We start from the raw sequence: 19,794 nt of genomic DNA, 5'->3' as shown, positions 1-19,794 counted from the left end.
AATTAATTTTCAATTGTATAGTATTTTTTGAAAGTCACAAAGAAATAGTGACAGTTCTACTGAAAAATAAACATCCCAACAGCTTTCTAAATCTCATGCACGGATTGAAACTGGACAAAGACTGTAGATAGTGTAGAAGTTTCTCCAGGAGTCACTGTAAAGTGAAAAGATAGTCATATGTAGAATAGTGTGAATGTATCTTAATGGTTTGCTTTCTTTTATGTGGTAACACATTTGCCTTTGTTTAACTGACAGATGATCTCTTGAAGATACAGATTATCTTTTCTGTCAAATGATGATTGGCTTTGGTTATCCAGAAGCTTAGATGTAAGTTGATATTACTTCTATTACTGACCTTGGTTGGCAAAGAAATTTAACAGGAAGTTGCACATCTGAAGGAATTCCCTTTCCACAAACGCTTATACTAACAAGGCGCTGAGGGACTTTAACGTCCTTTTGAGTCAAATGGTTTGATGCTCTCCTCCAAACAGTAAGAACCTTTCAAACAGTTACTGATTTTTCTTTTGCTGTCAGGAATGGCTAGGAAGAACGTAATGACAGGATACAATAGGGGATATTTACCTTTCTTTTGGGCAACTAAAGTATTTTAGTAAGAGGTGAAGAAGATAGCATTCATCATAAAGAAAGAGGAAAACTAAATAGGCTAAACAGAATGATTAAGTTAGAATTTGGATTGACCTTGAGTAATGGTTGAGATATATGACTCTATTTGAGGTTTTTTTAGTCCTTTTAGATTAACAAGGGTGAGGAATAGATGGGAATAAAAAAAGACATCAGCATAGAGCTACCAGCCATAGATGCTGCTTTCCAGTGAAGATGAACACCCTTGGGCTTTCTGTCCTGTTCAGCACAGTGGGGACTGCACAATCTGCCAGGTGCTAGGACTTTTCCCTGCATGCCTAGTAAACTAGGAGCCTCACCATGGGTACTGCTCTGAAGGTTGAATTTTCGTATCCTATGCAAGAAAGAAAATCATGGAGGTAAGAGGCAAGCTTTTAGAAACATAATGTAGCGCTGGCTGCTGACGTGAAAGCCTTTCTCAGGCAGAGACAGGTTCACTGTAAGTCTCACTCTGGGTAAATGCTTTTGTAATTCAAAGCAACACCCCCTGTCAGCCTTTCTTTGCTAAGTGATTTTGCGTGTTGGTGTTTGATGCAGAGTAAATCTTGATTGCTGGTAGCTTTAATTAGGGTGTGCTGGTAGCTGTTCCATTTCCACAGCACAGCTGGGAAGCCTGTTCAAGGGATAAAATCCATACCCCTCTCTGAGGTCAGCTTGGTGAGACAACAGTGTATGTGCCATGTTATAAAGGTTTCTGCTTGGAACTGGGTGGAGAGTGCCCTTTCCTGCCTTGCTGGGTGTCAGTGGAATTAATGCCATGGGCTACTGCTTAGCTTATACCAGACATTAGGGTCCTAGCTTAAAAGAAAAAAAAAAAAATCCCTAGGTAAAATAAACAAACAAATCTGGCTGAAGCATCTTCTGAAAAAATAAAATTGTGTGCACTTGGTGCATGAATCCTTCCTCAGCTACCAATTTAGCTAGCAAAGCAGAAGGGGAAAATTGCAATTTTAAGAGCATTTTTTAATTCTCTCTGCTCCTGCAGGCAAATTTCTTGTAGCATCTCACCGGGAACAAGAACACACTGTTGACTATTGGTATATATACATAAAAAATTTTTTTTGTTGGTTTTAGTAGTAACCTGCCTTATAAGAACAGAGAGGTGAAGATGAAAACTGCAGTTAGCATCCAATTTATCAAGTCTCACCTTTCTTGTTTCTATCTACTAAGACACATGCCTAATTAGGGTTAGAAAAGCAGCATGTAGTTTCATTGGACCTAAGCTCCTGTTGTGAACCTGGGCTTAAAGTACCTTAGGTGCTCAACTAGAATGAGAGATCTGGAAGAAGTGGTACACTGCCTACCCTGCAACACGAATACAGACCTTGATGTATCCAGGAATGTTTCTATGTCAAATGGACCGTGCATATGTGTTTTATATGTACATATATATTCTGCATGGATAGTTTTGAGTTGATATGAGTTTTTTAGATCTTTCCTACCATTTATCTCCAGCAGCTGAAATGGGAGATTTTTACACAGCGAATGAGCTGATCTAACTCAGTGCTGAAAGGGGTTGTCTCCTCTGACCTTTTCCCTTGTGCTAGCCGTGGCTGGTATCTGAGTAAACTGGCAGAAAATTTACCAATTAAAAAAATTAATCTGACTTAGTTAGCCAGCTTAGCACACTGCGAACTCATAGTGGCCCTCTTTAAGGTCCTGAATATGACTTCATACCACCTGGAGGTAGAATTGGACTTCTTCTTCATGGGAGGTAGATTAACAGAGTATTTGTCTTTTGTCCTTCCTTTGTCCTTTCCCATCACATTCCTTGCCTATGTTTTGGCTTGGTCATATGCCCCTTCTCTTCACCATTCCCCATTTGAAAAAATAGACTTGTACATGATCATACCAGGAATTACAACTGTGGACTGACCATGTAATCAGTTGGTTTGTGTGTAGATGACTGTCAGTTGCAGTTGGAGTTGAAAGAGTTTCTCAAATAAAATATTGCATGTTTTGTGATCTGGGTCTTGTGTTTCTGAAGAGAATCCATGAGATCAAAATAATAAAATCTAAATTAGTTTCAGAAACTGGAGTAGTCAGGCTTCCCTGGCAACTGATTTATAACGATTTCCTGTTTTTTTCAAATGTTAGAAGTACTTTTGTTTGTTACTGAGTGAGAAGTCCCTCAGGGAGAAACTGACAGAAGAAAATGTTAGTATCGTTCATTTTATGAGTAGTAGTATCCTAGATAAAGTATCTTCAAAAGATGAGTTTTGGATTATTTTTTTTCTGCTTATCTAGTGTTACCTGTCTAATGCTAATATGAGGTGTTTCACAGTAGACTGTTTTTCTGCCCCTATATTTATAGGGAAAACAGCCAAGGAGTGAAATAACAATGATAGAGCTGAATGTGTTATGGTGAATCAGATTCATGCGAACGGAAAACCATGCCTGATAACTTTAAGCAATGAAGAAAGAAATGCCCATGAAAACAGTTTGTATTGGCCAGTTACCTCCTAATCAGTGTTTTGTCAGTATCAAGTTCTGATCGTCAAATATAAGCAAAAATTGCTTTTCATAATTCCTCTTTCAGGACAGGAGAGGTCTACAGGTATAAAATATCCTTATGTAATGCTTACTGGAGTTTTCCTCAAATTATTTTTTTTAACGTTTATTTCCTACTTCACCTCTCTGTTTCATTCATTCAAAAGTTATAACCTCTTTAGTGAACAGGTTATAATTATTCTTTTCAGTTCTGTAAAGATAAACTGTTTCTGGAGAAAAAATACAAACCTGATATTTTTAAAAATTATTTTTCCCCTAGCTGATGCTCTTTTTAAAATGTGATGTAGCTCCTTGTTGTGGTTTAACCCTAGCCAGCACTTCACAACTGCTCACTCGCTCTTCCCCGGTGGGATGGGGGAGAGAATCAGAAGGGTAAAAGTGAAAAAACTCGTGGGTTGAGATAAAGATAGTTTAATAGGTAAAGCAAAAGCTGCACACACAAGCGAAGCAAAACAAGGAATTCATTCATCACTCCCCATGGGCAGGCAGGTGTTCAGCCATCTCCAGGAAAGCCAGGCTCCATCACACATGACTTGGGAAGACAAACACCATCACTCTGAACGTCCTCCCCTTCCTCCTTCTTCCCCCAGCTGTCTATGCTGAGCATGACGTCATACAGTACGGGATATCCCTTGGGTCATTGGAGTCAGCTGTCCTGGCTGTGTCCCCTCCCAACTCCTTGTGCCCCCCCCAGCCCCCTCGCTGGTGGGCTGGGGTGAGAGGCAGAAAAGGCCTTGGCTCTGTGTAAGCCCTGCTCAGCAGTGATGAAAACATCCCTCTGTTATCAACACTGTTTCCAGCACAAACCCAAAACAAAGCCCCATACCAGCTACTATGAAGAAAATTAACTCTACCCCAGCCAAAACCAGCACACTCCTAATCCAAAACCACCTTTTATATAGATGCTTGGTAGTGGCCATTTCCTCAAACAAAGGGCAGAGTGTTTAAATTTAAACAGGCTCTGTTCCTCTCTCCTCTCCTTATTGTGAACCATGGAGGCTGAAATCCAGATATCCAGAGTTTGCAGGGATTTGTACCACCTGAATTTTCTGGAAAGGCAAAATAAGAGTGTTAAAACACTGCGTGCATAGCATGATTTGCTGTTTTGTATTGCATGGTTTTGTGCTTTTTGCTGTCAGACTTTCAGCATCCAGAAGGAACTTGGAAATGTGTTCCTGTATTACCAGCTCGGCTTTCCAGCAGCTACAAGAGGCCAAGTGCTTCTGCGGGGGCCAAGTTGCTAGAGGTTGCCCCGACATTGCTTGTTTTCAGAAGCGCTACGAGAGAGGATATGCAGATGGAGTGCCTCCTACCTCTGTATCTCCTCACTCTGTACCTGTACACAGTCTGTATAGGGCGTAGCCTGCCTTTCCTACTGGCCCCTATTGACAATGCAGGGATCGTGACTGGTTCTTGGTTGTTCTCGGGCTCGCTCTTTAACAAATAACCAGGGTTAATATCAACTACTCTGAAGCTTGTTTTTCTAGACAGAGGCCTGGACTCACTCAGGCTTAGTTCTGAGGAGATGTACTCTTTGCCAGCAGTCCTGGTTTAAATTATTCATCATGTTCTGCTGCTCATTTACCCATTTCCATTGAAGTCTATGGAAGGAGTCTCATTTATTTCAATATGGTTCATTTTGGAGTTTTTATATTTATTTTCATGTTCTTTCCAACATCTGATTTATATAAAAAGTTACATAAAATTAGAATGATTTTATCGGCATTATATAAACACTGAAGTTCAAGATTGAAATGGGAAGGAAAAAAGATAGCATTGAAACTTCAACCTACTCCGTACTATCTACTATTACACTGAGTTCCACCAGAACACCTGTGATGCTTCAAACTGATCTGCCTAAAAACCTCAAATCGCACAAAATCACTCTTTGTTCTGAAGAAGTTTTAAAGCTGCATTGGTTTATTATTAACTTATTAACTGAGGGTTCAGACCATCAGTTCAACTGAAGGATTGAGATGTTCTAGCACAGGATACCAGATATGGTGTTATCTTCAGGCAGCATTGTTGCTGCTTACAACATTTTCAGACCCTATCCTAGACTTCCATTTTTTTGAGGATACATAGCATAGCTTTATTGATAGTTGCCATTTGCCAGTCTTTCCAGACTTCCCCATATCACTGTCATTTGGTGGTCCATGCTTCTCAAGGAAAGACTATTCCTAGATTTGGTGAGAAAGGAGAGCATGGTGAGAAGCAGCTTTCCTTTTTTTCTGTGACTCAACTTATTTTTGTTTCTTGTTTGGTCCTGGTGTTAATACAGTCTAAAATCTGAAATTCTACCCTGCTGACCTCTGAAATTTTGATAGTTGGGAGGGAGTTTTAATTTCAATCCTTCCAGATGGTTAAGGGTTACTTCTGTTCTAGAAACTGCTGGTGTCCTCCTGTGCAGCATCTCTTGTGTGTTAGCCTCCATTTTTTGCGTGTATTATGACCCAATACTTCAGTATCTGTTATATTCACAATCTGATGCATAGATCTAATATCTAATCACAGAGTATCTATTTATCTCTAAAACCCAGTCTCTCCTCATAATGATGCACTAGGCCTTTAAGGTGAGCCATAATTGTACTCATGGAGATGTCATGGAGTATAAGAGAATCCCCTCCCTGCCCAAGAAACCAAAGCCGAAAAAAAAAAATATTATTATTATCACCAGAAAGAAGGAGACCTTGTGGTAAATAATGCAAGAAGATTTTGACCATGCCTTTTCAATTAGTAGCGTGGCTGAATTGTTTTTAATATACAGTGAGGTGGAGAACTGAGAGCTTTTCATACAACTGGATACAACATTGTTCTCTACAGAGGCAATTGGGTCTGTTTATTGTCACTTGTTGTGATTGTTTGCATTGAGGAGGGTTTAGTATTTAAATCTTACTTTGTGCCACCAAGGCTCATTGGCAGGTGAGGTCTTCACACATTTGAGAATGAGTGAGCAGGACAAGGGGCTTCAGCCTGTGTTCTTTCTAATGGTGTGTATCCTAAATGCACTACAGCGCTTTAGGTAAGGATAACTTCTATTTCACTCATTAGTGTTATTCCTTTAAGCATCCATGATTGAAAAATATTGTGGGCATAATGGAAAACCAAGTCAGATAGAATTAATGTTTTTTTTATTGCTAAAATCAAAGGAACAAAGTATTTGAAGTAGTTAGTTGTACTTGTAGGTGTGGTCTGGTGAAAAATTGCAGTTCATCTTAGGGAAACTGGTTCCTAAGAACTTGCCTTTAAATGCTTTTCTCTTTCCAGGTCACCTAATTTCCGTCTGCATTATGAAACAAAGTTGGTTTATGTAACCCCATAGTAAGCTCAGGACATTTTGTTGTATTTTTACAGTGTTGCTTTGTTTACATTTCGATATTATTACTGTTGTTATAGAGTTGTGGGAATATGTGATGATAACAAAAGCAGTATATATACATCTGCATTTGAGAAATGTAATATTTTTTTTGATTTTTTAGACAATTTAATTTAAACAAAGCTAGATCTTATAAAAGTAATTCATGACAGGGTTTATGCACTTCCCTACCTAACAGTAGTCAGCAGCTTCAGAGTTCAGGTAAGAGTGTTTTGTATCAAATCTGAAAAAATCCAGATCTCTAAGCCTTTCAGTATATCAGTATTAATGTAAGTAGTAAAACTGAATAAATAGATAAATGTAGTCCTCAGCACAGAAATAAGAGAATATTTTCCAATAAATAGATAAATGTAGTCCTCAGCACAGAAATAAGAGAATATTTTCCAATACTGCTTTTGTTTATTGCTGCTTGGATTATGGTTGCTTTTGCATCTTGTCTTCTATAGGGCTAAACCATAGAAATGCACAAGAACTACTTTCTACCCCAAAACCAGACAATCAGTAAGATTTCTAGAAAGGCAATTAAGGTAAATGTGTTTGGTAGTTGATTTACGCTTAATTGCAAAACCCCCATATTTGCTAATAACTCCAGTTTCTCTGAGCTTTAAGTTCTTAAAAGTATAGATTGTCTAAAAAAGTTTGGAAAATTGTGAATATGCTTTCTTTTTTTCAATTTTTTTTAAAAAGAAGATTTTTTTTGAAGACTTGTTTGTAGCTTTTTCTTTAATAATTTTAACAATTGTAATAACGTTCTAAAAGAATTTTCTTTAATAATTTGTAAATAATTTTTTTCTTTAATAATGCATGGAGCTTTCAGCAACCTAATTTGGAACTAGATGATCTTTAAAGGTCCCTTCTAACCCAAACCATTATATGACTCTATGACTTTGATTTTGGGAAAAGAGAGTCTTTAGCATCTATGGATTATACCCAGTAACTCATAGAAGTTTAAGGAAAAAGAGTGGAGGAAAGGCTTCCTTGTAGAAGTGGCTTTGCAGGATGGTAAGGGTGGTCTGCATTGTAGTTGTGAAGGTCCTGGGGAGAATGGTTGGGTGCCTCACCAACCTCTCTGATGTAGATGAGAAAATCCGTTCACTCATAGCAGTGGTGAGCACAAGGTGATTATGTATAGTTTGCTTGTTTGGCGTTTCTAATTGAAAGGACTTGGTGATGTGGGGCTGCTGAGAAATTCCGAGTGGTCTTGTTTGGAAAACAGAAGGAGCAGAAGAGAGAGAAAGTAGTTTAGCTCCTCATCACCATCCTACGGTAGCTGCTGGGAAGCAAAATTGTGATGAGCTGGACACAGCATGTGTCTTCACCTGTTTGGAAAGGTGTCTGGGAAAGTCAGTGGTAATAAATGAGTGTTGCTTTAGACATCTGCCTCTCTTAGAGAAGATTTTTCGTTGTTCTGTGCAAAGAAATTCACCTGCATACTGTTCTGGTGGAAAAATGTGGATTGCACACTGTGTGTATGTAAAATACATTATTCCCAGCTTGATTTAGAAGTAAAACCTCGCAACTTGAGCCTCAAAAGTTAAATAACTTAGTCTCTTCCTTCAGTATAACTTTTTGTATTTTGATGTGAAGAGAGAGAATCTTAAGGAAAATAAAATAGGAAGTATCTCTTTCAGAGCAAAACAGTGCTAGTTCTAATCATAGGCAAAGGAGGCAGATGTATATAGGGCAGCAGACCTCTGAGTTGAACTGACCTCATGGCCTGTGTGTTTCTTCCAGAGCCATGGAATGCCGTCTTTGCCGTCTTCAAATGATTTGATGTATTTGGAATGCTTGCTTGCAGGTGGTGGTAGTTCCTTCCACAGTAGTGATTATTTTCTCTGCCCTCACACAGCTGAAGAGTGACAAACCAAGTCTGGCCAAGGCTTTGGCATCACCATTCCATTTCTGTGACAAGAGCAGCCTAGTTCCTCATACTCAGGACAGCAAAATCAGTTTTGTCTGTGCTCAGAGATACTTTGGACTAACCTAGGACACAGAGCTGCTGTTGTACAGTCTTGGGAACTGTCAGTCTTTTGCCTATTTGTTAATTCTCTGGGGTAGCGCTTACCGTGTTCCCAAATTTCCCCGGTAGACTTTAAGATGATAATATAACATTGATATGTGACTGTTTGTTTTTTTTTTTTTTAAGGAAACGAAAATACCTTGCCGTAAGAAGCCACTTGTGTTACAATTCAGATGACATTCATACTTTAATGGTAAGATTACATACCTGTCTATTGGTTTTTGATTTTGAAGTATATCTCTGTTACCTGTAATATCTGTCGTGACAGCTCTTTCTTTATTTTTTTCCCTGTTGTAAAAGTTTTTTGTTGTTGTACAGTCACAATGGGCCAAATTTTGCTGAGAACGAGCAGGTATTTGCCTGAAGGCTAGCAGAAAGCAATGCCAGTAAATATTTGTTTATGCTGGAAAGAACTTAGCACTGTGTAAGTTCAGTGTGTAATTTTGTAGTAAATCAATCATGTATAAATATAAAAAGGATATGGAGCCCTTGTTGAATCAGGTGTTACATATCAGATTGAATTGCATGGGTAAGTACAGAGCTAGTAGTGACAGACAAATTTTTGCCTAATTTGCAGCAGTTAAGCAGTGAGCTGATGTTATGTGCCACCCAAGTCAGCATCTGTGGCTCATGCCTTGTCTTATATACTTGCAGAAGCCAGTGTCAGTCTCCCTGTTGTCCCCAATGGGAGATGGAAGTTCATTGCATGTTTTCTAGAAGTGAAGATTCATTGTGCTTCGAGAGCAGGCAGAACCAAAAGAGTTCCTCTGGCAGTACAGACAATATATAGACAGTGCAGTGGGCTATATTGCATTAAAAAAAATTAGCTTGAGCTTGTTTCATAGTCACAATATGTAAACATAAACTGCTGCTCAGGTGCAGGTTTTGAGTGAGCTGAAGAACTTCTGAGGAGTAGGGAGGAGAGATGGTATGAGTCCTTCAGGTATATTTGGACTTATGCTTAGCCCAGATGTTTACCACTTTCCATGACTGGTTTTGTGAGAGTGTTATGAGGCTTATGATGGCTTCTCGAGTGACTTCGGATACTTTTTTAGAGAGTGCTCTATTATTGTATGGCTCAAAGACAAGTCAGGTTTCCGTGTGTCCTAGATTTGGGCTGTCTTTATAAGTGTGTACCTATATGTGAATAATCTGAGCATCCTGCATCTGCCAAAGTGAACACATCTTCTGCCAGCATTGACTGCTCTGCACTCTAGAGTGAGTGCCCCATATACCAGAGCTCTTAAGGTATATTATAAAGACAGTCTAATATGCCATGGAAAAATGTTCTTCTGACTAAGTGATTGCAGTAGTTCATCCTTTCTGTGACTTTATACAGAAACAGTGTGTAAAACTCTAATATTGTCTAATATTGATACACTTTGTGATTTCCAATGGTTTAAATCGATATGATGATAATACAAATTCTCTTTTTATGTCAGTCTAGGATGGTAAGAAATGAAAGATGTCTCTTTGTTCTTGACTGTAAGAAAGGATGCTAGTAACTGCCATACTTGCATTATAACCAGATGTTGAATTATTACGGAAAAAATATCTCCTTCACAGCTAAAGTAAGTAGGGTGCTGAAATCACATGGTCTTGAAGTTGCAGATGGCAATTACTGATGCTGCTAGGTTTCATAGAAAAGGATCCAATTTCTTTGTAAATTTGATCACCAGTAAGTAAGATAAGAAATTAAAAGTCCTAAGAGAAATATCAATATATTCAGCTTTACTATCCAGGGCCTCAGTCAACAGTCAGATCTTTACATCAGATCAGTATGGAACCTGTGCACATAAAATTATTAATAAGGTCCATGTGAAACTTCACGTTTTGCTAAGCTCATGACTTATTCATAATTAATCTTTGGAAAGAGGAGAGAGATGGAAAGAGAATTATCTGCTTATTTTTATTTATAGCTGTAGTTGTCAAAGGCACAAGGTTTTTTTCAAATATTTGTATCAGTTTTTGTCTTCGAACATGGATGTAAATATTGCAGAGATGTCCCAAATGTTCCTAAATTAGATTCCCAATTACATGTTTTTGCAGAAAGCGAAGTATGTTAATATGTATGGTGAGATTTCACGTAGCTTATTTGGATTTGGCTTCAGAATTCAAAGTTGGCTCTATTGTTGGCTTCAGATAGAAGACAATAATTTAGGTGCTTGAGAAGTAATTTACAATTTTAATATCTCAATAACTTTGAGTAACAATGGCAGAGGAGTAAGGACAAGAGGAAGAAAGGAGGTATAAATAATGGAATTCTAGGGGTTAGATTTTGTTTTGCTTTAAATCTTTTCTTAAAAATCTTTAAATCTAAATCTAGGACCTGTTTTTTATGAGGAAGCGTGCCAACATTCAACCAAATTGCTGTATGTGCAAAGTGCTTGAACTGAGTCTCCTGCACTGTGTAAGCGGCAGTTAGGTGGCAGGTGGCTGAGGCCTCCCAGCTCTGAGACTTGCCTCAGCGCTGCATTATGGCTTTTGGTCATATTGTCAAACTTGTTGGGTTACTTACATTTTAGTACCTAGGTTTGGAAATTAGGCTCTGTCTCTAGGTGGTGAAATGGGAGAAGAGGACCTTCAGAGAGCTTCAGATTTTATCTTTGTCTGTTCAGTAGGGAGGGAGTCAGAGGACAGCAGATACATACTTAGGCTGTAGTTTCATGAGATGGTTTCAGCCGAGTTAACTGCTGGGCTAAAATTTAAAGCTGTATTGTATTTGACCTCCTCCCCTTCCCCAGTGTCCATTCCCTGCCCTGCACCACTGCCGTTTGTTTACCTTGAGTCAACCTAGGTACTCATTTCATTTCAGGGTAAGCTTGTTTAATTCACTAATGCAGCAAATAATAGATTTTTTTATTTTCTTCTTGGAATAATTTAATTTAATTTTTGATGAAATGAGTACCAGAATCTATGCAGTGACAGAGGGAAAAGTGAAATTGTGCGATTGAGCATGAAGGGAAAAGAGCCAGGAAGGAAGGAGAGAGGAGAAACAAGCTGTTATTTTGGTTCAGACGTAATGTGAATCCTCAGCTCTTACATAATCTTAGAGGTGGGAGTAGTCCATACTACAAGTGATTTACTGCTGAATAATAAAAGCATTCACCTTAACAATTAGGAGGCAGTAGGTCTTAAATACTGAGCTAAATAAATTAGATCCTTTTCTCAATTAAAACTGGTTGACTGTGCATAAGGAAAAGGATCATTTGAATTAGGAATGTATTAAGTAGTAGAATAAGGTAGGGAGTATCTTTTAATAAACTGCTCTGTCTCTTAAGAATGCCTATTATGCTGGAGAATCTTGTGGTTGGCAGTTTTAATTATTGCATGGGAATCGGGCTTTCTTAGGAAGAAGCAGTTTCAAATCCTTCCTTACCTCTCCCACGCTTGGTTCCAGCCATGCATTCCTGTCTTGTCCTGTAGGCTCTTGTGTATCTGAGCTAACTCACTAGCTGACCCAAAGGAAACTCTTCAGCTTATTGGGATGGATTAGTTTTCTGATAGGTCAAAAAATTTAATCACATTGGCAGGTTGTCTGGTGAGCAGGGCTGAGATTGAAGGAAGTAGGGGTAGCAGGACTATACCTTTTTTTTGCAGCGGAAAGCAGCTAGAGTTGGCTAATCTGTATGATTGTATCATATCAGCGGAGCATGAAATAGGATCCATATAGTGGAATTGCATGCTTAATAAAAATGCACTTTTCAATTCCTGTGTGTGTCAATGTTGTATATTCTGTCTCATTCTGGGTACTATGATGTGATAGTGATGTCAGAGCAAATATATATATATATATGCATGCCTGTGTGTATAATTTTTTTTTTAAGATTGAATTCTGTTTAAATTTGAGAAATTTTATGCTGGTATGCTCAAGCAAATCCTCCTACCCTCTTTCTGCACTCTGAGGGTTTTTGCATGAAATATGAAAAGTGAGATTTTTATTGGTAAGTCTTTTCATCTTTTGACTGTTTAACCAGAAATATTTTTATGTACCTACAACTTAGTGCAGGAAGGTACTGAACACTTGCCCATATCTACTAAAGTGCCTTAGCCTGTGCTATATAAAACATACATAGTTCTATTGAAGTAATTAAACCATTACCATTAAAACAGGGCTAAAATACTGTGTTGAGTTGAGTTCAGAAAACTCAACACCTTGCAACATCAAATACAGTCAGACACTTTCTGCTGTTTTAGTGTGTATCTTCAGTCCTGTGAGAAGATACGTATAAGGAAAATCTGCTGGTTTAGATGTGCGGGTAAATCCAGAGTAATGCTCCTATCATGGTATTGGAGAAAACAAAAATGTTAATCCTCAAAATACCTTCTTTACCCTCAGAATCTTTCAGAAAGGTGAGGTAGGTTCCTTAGTCATTCAGCTGTTTAACTCTAGTATTTCAGCATAATTTGTGTAATTAAAGAGTTTGGCCTTAAAGAGGCAACCTTTTCTTTCTGCTGCATGAGAGGAAAGAATGACGTTTTCTAGCTTTTCGAAGTGAGCTTCTTTTATTAAGTTGCACAAGTTGCATGCCTGTTGTAATTTTTACAGTGCCTTTGAGAAGGATCAGCTGGTGGGTCTTAGTCATAGCCTATAGTTTATTTGAAAAGTATATGCGTAATTTTTTTCTTACTTTTCAAAAAGGTATGCTGCTCACATGTACCAAAGCTGCAAATAGCCTCATACTCTGAAGACAATGCCTTCCTTTTTTAAATTTTGCAGATAAAAGATGCCTTACCATTGAAGGGTATTTGCTTCAAACACAGCAAATAATTGGCATTGCAGGGAAAACAAGTATTTTGGTTTTATAATTGAGTAGCTAATTTAAAATAGTCTTATCTTACCGATATCATGGGCTAAGGATACTTGACTATGAGAAAGCAGTACACAGAGCAGTTATAAGGTCAAAGAGTTTAAAGGGTCACGTACTGCACAGAACACCTAATTTCCAGAGTATGTACTTTTGCTTTAGGCTTCTCTGAAGCTCCATTGATCAGCTGATTGGCTTGGTAAAGCAGCTGAAGGTTTTTAAAACCTTGGCCAGGGTCACCAGTGCTGACTTTGCACCACTAAAAGACTTAGAGGAAACATATTGCTGCTAAATTTTCACTGTTGAAGTGGAAAGTGGCAACAGTGCATAGGATGATCTTAGGAGATGTATACAGTCTAAAAGAAATGTCTGCCTTTTTTACTTCCACCCAGAATAATGGGTTGTTTCACTGGACTTCCCCAGAGTCTAATTTCATCCCTTGCATTAGGATTGTTGGCAAGTATAAAACGAAAGAGATTATGCAACAGTTCAGAAAGTACAGGCACAGATTTACTGTCTTCCAAATGTGTAAGCCCACACATAGAACTTTTTAAATGAATGTTAAAGTTTTCTAAGTGGCATGTGAATAGCATTCTATCTCTTAAAATGTACTTCAAATAAATGAATGTTTGATGACATAAGGAAGAGGAACTTGACAGGGTTTTAATTTTAGAGCTTGATACATTTCAGAGAAATGCCTCAGAGTAAGGAGGCTGGTACCAGTCCGCTGCCCAAACTGATTATCTTTTTCTGTACTAGGTTGAGGGTTAGTCAAAGAATTGATTTACCAGTGTTTAACTTCCAGAGGGCAAGGAGGCAGTGGAATTCCTTTGCAGTTATTAATGGATTGATTAGATTTAGTGAAACAGAACTTACAATAATGTGATTTATTTTAGAGGACTTGTGGAATACAGCAGGTTCTGTATTCTCCTTCAAGTGAGTTGTTTAAATGCCAGCAGTAGAATACCACTGTACAGTATTTAATATCTTGAATCTGTCACTGATCTGTGTCTTTGTCTCTAGACTACTTTCAATCCACCTTCAATTAATGTTACAGATCTCAAGACAGAAGGCTGTTCCCACCAGTAATGTTAGTGTTACTGAATCAAGGATACAGAATAGTCTTTCAGCCAGCTGCCAAAAGCAAAGAGAGTCAGTGGTACCTTTAGATTATGAGAAACAAAATGTCAATATGGAAAAATTTAAAATGTTAATTGCAATGTACAAGAGTTCTCCAGTAGGGAAAAATGTAAAGTAAAAGATGTGCAGACAAAATCCTTTGGGCATACCAATTTCCCCAGCTGTCTTGTACAGTCTACAGAGAGTGTTCCAGATCCAAAACTTTTCCCACCTATTAATAAAAGCAAAATGGAAAAAGATGCAAATTTCTGGAAGACAGATCATGCATGTCTTCCCTTTCAAAGAATGCAGTCTTTTAACTGTCCTTTACCTCTGTTTTCTAAAATACAAGCTAGTATCTATTTAGCAAATATTTAAGTGTAAGTGACATGAACAGGATTTTTATGATTATTATGTTAATGACACAGCATAAGTCTTAAGTTGATTTGTCTAGTTTATTGTACGTCTGTATCATATGCACCCTTCTTTGCTTCCTCACTTTTCTAGCTGGCTCCAGTTTTTCCAGCTTTTTCTTTTAAAGCAGTCTCCTAATACCAGCTGAAAGTTAGGTTTCCTCAAGAGTCTAGGAAGAACTGGTGGTCTACCTACAGGCCTTGTTTTGGGATCATGTTGAATGCACTATTTTGATCAGATCGCATTTAATGAGTGGCTGTGACTGCTTTAAATATAGTGCTAATGCCCATGTTTTATGTACTAGTCTGGGGATCAGAGGACTCACCTGAGAGGATGAGCACTTTGAGCCAGGGTGGTTCTTAGCTAGGAGGGTTTTAAACTTGTATCTCTTGTCTCTGAACTGTGGTTCATAGATGAATAGGCTGAAATAGACGGATCACATAAAAGTAGAAGCCACTGTAGATTGTATATGTATCTAGTCTTTGCTTTGATATCATTTGTGCATGGTTTGGTTTTAATTCAGTCACTATTAAGGCAAAATGTCCTGCTTTATTTTTCTTTTCAATGTTTAACTGCCTTAAGATATAATTGCATTTTAAGAGAAGAACTGTGGCATTTGAAAAGTGAACAATGGTGTATCTTTGCAGTCATGAACTCTTGAGAAGGCAAAGGGTTTAAGTACAGCCTCTTGTTAGCATTTCCCACTAGTCTAGCACTAGGCACTTCTGCTCAGGATGCTTGCAATTCTGGACCCTCTTCTCAACCTCTGCACACTCTCCATGCTCTGTATAGAGAGCCCTAGTATCTAACTTGGCTTCAGATTCCTTTCTGAGGAAAAAGTGCCTAGTTTGCAGCTTAAGCAGCTACAGCCATTGAAAGTCTAAGAGCACTTGCTTATACTTGGATGATGATGGCCTATATATATGCATCTCCATAACAAGTATTTTCAAGCTGAAATTCAAGTAGAATCCAACTGAAATGAGGTTTCATGACTTTTTTCCTCTCTGAACATATATGGAATAATAAGCAGAATAAATGTATCTGGAAACATTTTCAAGTGGGAGAAAATAAGTAAATGCTGCTGCTGGTTTTGCTCAGCTATATTGCAAATGCATAGATAAATATAAAAAATATTTATCTATGAATGCCTGCCCCAATCCGGAAAAGATGGACACCAAGATAAGTGATAGAACTGTTTTCTGTCCATACATCTGAAGTAATTCAGAGCACTTTGGTCTTTGAAAAAAATGTGTGGTTTATTTATTTCTGTGTTGTTTGTTTGTTTTGTTTTTCAAAATGAATAGAACTGTGCAAGACGAATAAAATGATGTTGAAGATGATTTGTCATTATCAACTAACTTGCAATATTTTAAACAGAACCCTTAAGTATTTAGCAGCATTATTAGTGCAAAAACTGAGCATTGCTGACTGGTATAGAAGGTGATAGATCTATGAGTCAGTAATTTGTAGACAATTTTCTACTTATGGAAAGCTCAGAATACAGGCAGCTGCACTTTTTTGTAGGCTTAAAGAGTTCAGTCATCTTACTGAACTGTCAGACTAGTACCGCTGGGAGTGTGCAGAAGAAGAGCAGCACTGCCCCTTCAGCTGCAAGAGTTGCTCAGCTTGTCTTACACAGCTTATACCTGAGGCTGTTTCTATAAACAGATCTGGATGGAGAGGAATGGTAGCAGTTCACAGATTCTGTGGGGATGAAAAAAATCACCAACAATCCCTTAATAAGTCCAAGACTTCACGTACATAATTGTATACATACCAATTCAAACTATCGATGGTGCTAAATGTCTGTTAAAGGATGTGTTGTAAAGGGCTGCCCCTTCAGGAGCTCTGGGGATGGGGGTACCTCCTGCCTGGCTGCCGGAGCCCAGCCTGGGCTGTACTCAGGCCTAGAGGTCTCTGTCCCAGGCTGATGGATGCACTGTCTGAAAAGAAGCAGAGCAATTGGGATAGAAGAAACTAAAACTAGAGTAATTGGACAGAGGGAAAAAACCCCATGCTGATTAGAGGTCATCATCTTTGAGAATGATCCTGATTGTACTAAGTAAAAAAACTGTATTTACACAGTGAATATGTTAGTGAATATAATACTGCTTATACTAGTCCAGAGGAGCAGCAATGGATCTGTTCAGGCCAGTGCAGTCCACTGAGAGCACTCAGCAGACAAGTGTGTTAATGTGGGTATTTGTATTGGAGGGAGAAGGATGAGGGCAGGGACAATCTTCCAGCAGTGCTTTATCCTTTCCTGCGTTTTTCCTGGCATTGTGGGTGGTGAGAGAAGTAGTAGAAACAAGGAAGAACTCTTGATTACTGACAGGGTGAAACTGGCTTGCTTTGGCAGGGAAGCTGTATCACTGAACACAATACTATGGCTAGTAGTTCTGCATGGAAGTAAATCACTTCTTAACTAGACATTGCTGCCTAGATACAGTATACATGATTTTAATAGTTGCATACATAGGACTTAAGCCCTAGGTGTCTGGTGCACCTTGACCTGCTTCTACTTATGGCCATATTTTGAAAGTTGTGTTTTCCAGAGGGGCCCAAATGCAGAGTAAATGCAAAAACTGTGTAATCTCATCAACATTGGGTCTAGGTATAAGTTCTGCTTATAGTACAGCATTAGCCAGGTGAAATAGCAGCCTTCTCACATCCCACTGAGCATTTCATTCACCCCTTATACTGCAGACTTGTGCATGAATGACATTTCCAGCCTATACCTGCAGTTCTGGATGTGTTTTGACTGCTTCTACAGGTTGTAGGCAATGGTTCTAAGGTGCTACTTGCTGTAATGTTTGCCACCATTGCTGAATACTTGCCACTCTTGTAGGAAAGGGATGGGGTGGGGGAAGAGAGTGAGGGTCCCCTTGGATCAGGTAGATTAACTCAGGAGCGATTATTTTTGGAAAATGAAGCAGTAACATACTGGATGCAGGAGCACTGAGCAGCTCCTGTTTCACCAACCTGTCTTGTGGCTCTGTGGGACTTAGATGCCCTGCTGGTACCCTCCGCTGCGTACCTGCCCTGGCTGCGCAGGCTCACTCGGGACAGGACTTGTAGGCACTCTCCTGGAAAAGTGCAGCTCCCGAGTAGTTCTGAATCATTGTGAATGTTTTGTTGTGATGACAGCAGTACCCCACACGGCTCCATTCCAGACCTTGCCCAACATGACAAGAAGCTGTTAAGTTACAAACACTCAGCTGTGCTGTGGTTGATGTGAGTGGCCCTGAGGCAAGGGGTCTGTTGCCTGGTGCAGGCGGTATGACTGCACACCAAGTTAAAAGAGGAGCCGTGGGCCTGTGCTGGCCACAGCCTTTCCTCTCCAGACAGCTGGAATAATAATTAAGATATATGTGCCTGTGTTGGTGAGACATGAAAGTATGTCGTGCGGTACCACAGGATACTCTTGCAAAATGTAGTGTGAATATGGCTATTGTGCTCCAAAGAAGACTGGGACTGCGCCAGTATGGATGTGACAGGGACATACCTTCCAGCCTAGGCATTGACATGTTCATCTCAACAAAGTCAGTAAATATGTAGCCAAGGTAGAAATCTGTGTGGAGTTCTGTGCCTAAACTCCTACACAACAAGTCACAAGATCCATGTCTGGCTGCTTAGGTATGCCTGGTGATAAACCCGTCCTAACTTTTATTTCCATGTCATGTTCCTTGAACAGACTTGAGCAACAGTGGAATTATACTAGTGGTCTCTCTTCAAATAGGCCGAGTGTGTAGCCAAGCATGCAAAATTTGTGTAAGCCAGAGAGAAATTAAGAAGAAGGAACTTGGGCTGATGGTCCAGAGATCAGGCTTGACCCAAGAGAAAATGGAGAATGGGAAATACTGGATTTTGCTCTATACTCTAGGGTCTACCTCTGCATTTTATTCAAAAAACCTGAGCAGCCAACCTGCCATCCTGAAATGTGCAAGATTTGGACTCAAACCTTCTTGGACTGAGAAATGTTTAGATTTTGGCTTTTCTATATCCTTGACCAGTGCTGTAATAAAGCTTTAGGGCACAAAGAGTCTATATTACCAAAGTGTAAAAGGAGGCACTTCCTGTTAAAGTTTTTTTTAAGAGTCTTTATTCTTAAGATAGAGGGAATCTTGGTAGAAGCAGGATAGTATATAATTTGCTATCATCTGTACTTCAGGAATGAAGTAATATAAACATCAAACACAAGACAAATGTTGATTAAAATATAGGTAAGGTGTAGTGAGGAAAAAGGAATAAAAGAAATCTGTTATCAAGAAATTAATTTCAAGAATTATTATCAAGAATTAGAGTCCCATTTGAGCAGGGAGCCTAAGAGCTAGTGCCCATATAAATTTCACATGCATAGCTGCTTCTAGATAAATGATAGTTTTCAAAAAACACAGCATGGGTCTGTTATACTGACCAGCTTTTAGTGGGAATGTTAGCCTAATGAGAGTTCTGTAACCTGACGTAATAAAAACAACGATGAACACTCTAATTCCAGGATACAAATTATGTAGGAACAATAAAGTAGATTCTGTTAGTTTAGACATGATTATAAAAAAGCTTACTGTCAAATAAAGTAAATAACAATGAGGTTGTTGTTTGCTGAACTTAACAGGTATTATAGAAACTGTCTGGACTGAAACACTGTTCCTTCGTAGAAAGAGTATGCTCTTAGAGCAGTGCTACTAACCTCTTTATTTAGAAGGTGACAGAGGTGTGCTAAGGAATACCAGAAACAGTAAGAGAGAAGAAAACTTAACAAGTGAGTGACATCAGTCGTTTCTGTGGAAACTAGAGGAGTGTTACCTCAGGGCTTGATGCAGAAACTAAATTTGTAAACACTACAAATGACTGTTGCTTGGAGCAAGTAGTCACAGATCCCATAGGAAGAGAAAGAACTCTTG

This window comes from Cariama cristata, unplaced genomic scaffold, assembly GCF_000690535.1.
Source record: "Cariama cristata isolate BGI_N322 unplaced genomic scaffold, ASM69053v1 scaffold37239, whole genome shotgun sequence".
Classification (NCBI taxonomy): domain Eukaryota; kingdom Metazoa; phylum Chordata; class Aves; order Cariamiformes; family Cariamidae; genus Cariama; species Cariama cristata.
The sequence above is the reverse complement of the archived record's forward strand: the minus strand, read 5'-3'. Positions refer to the sequence as shown.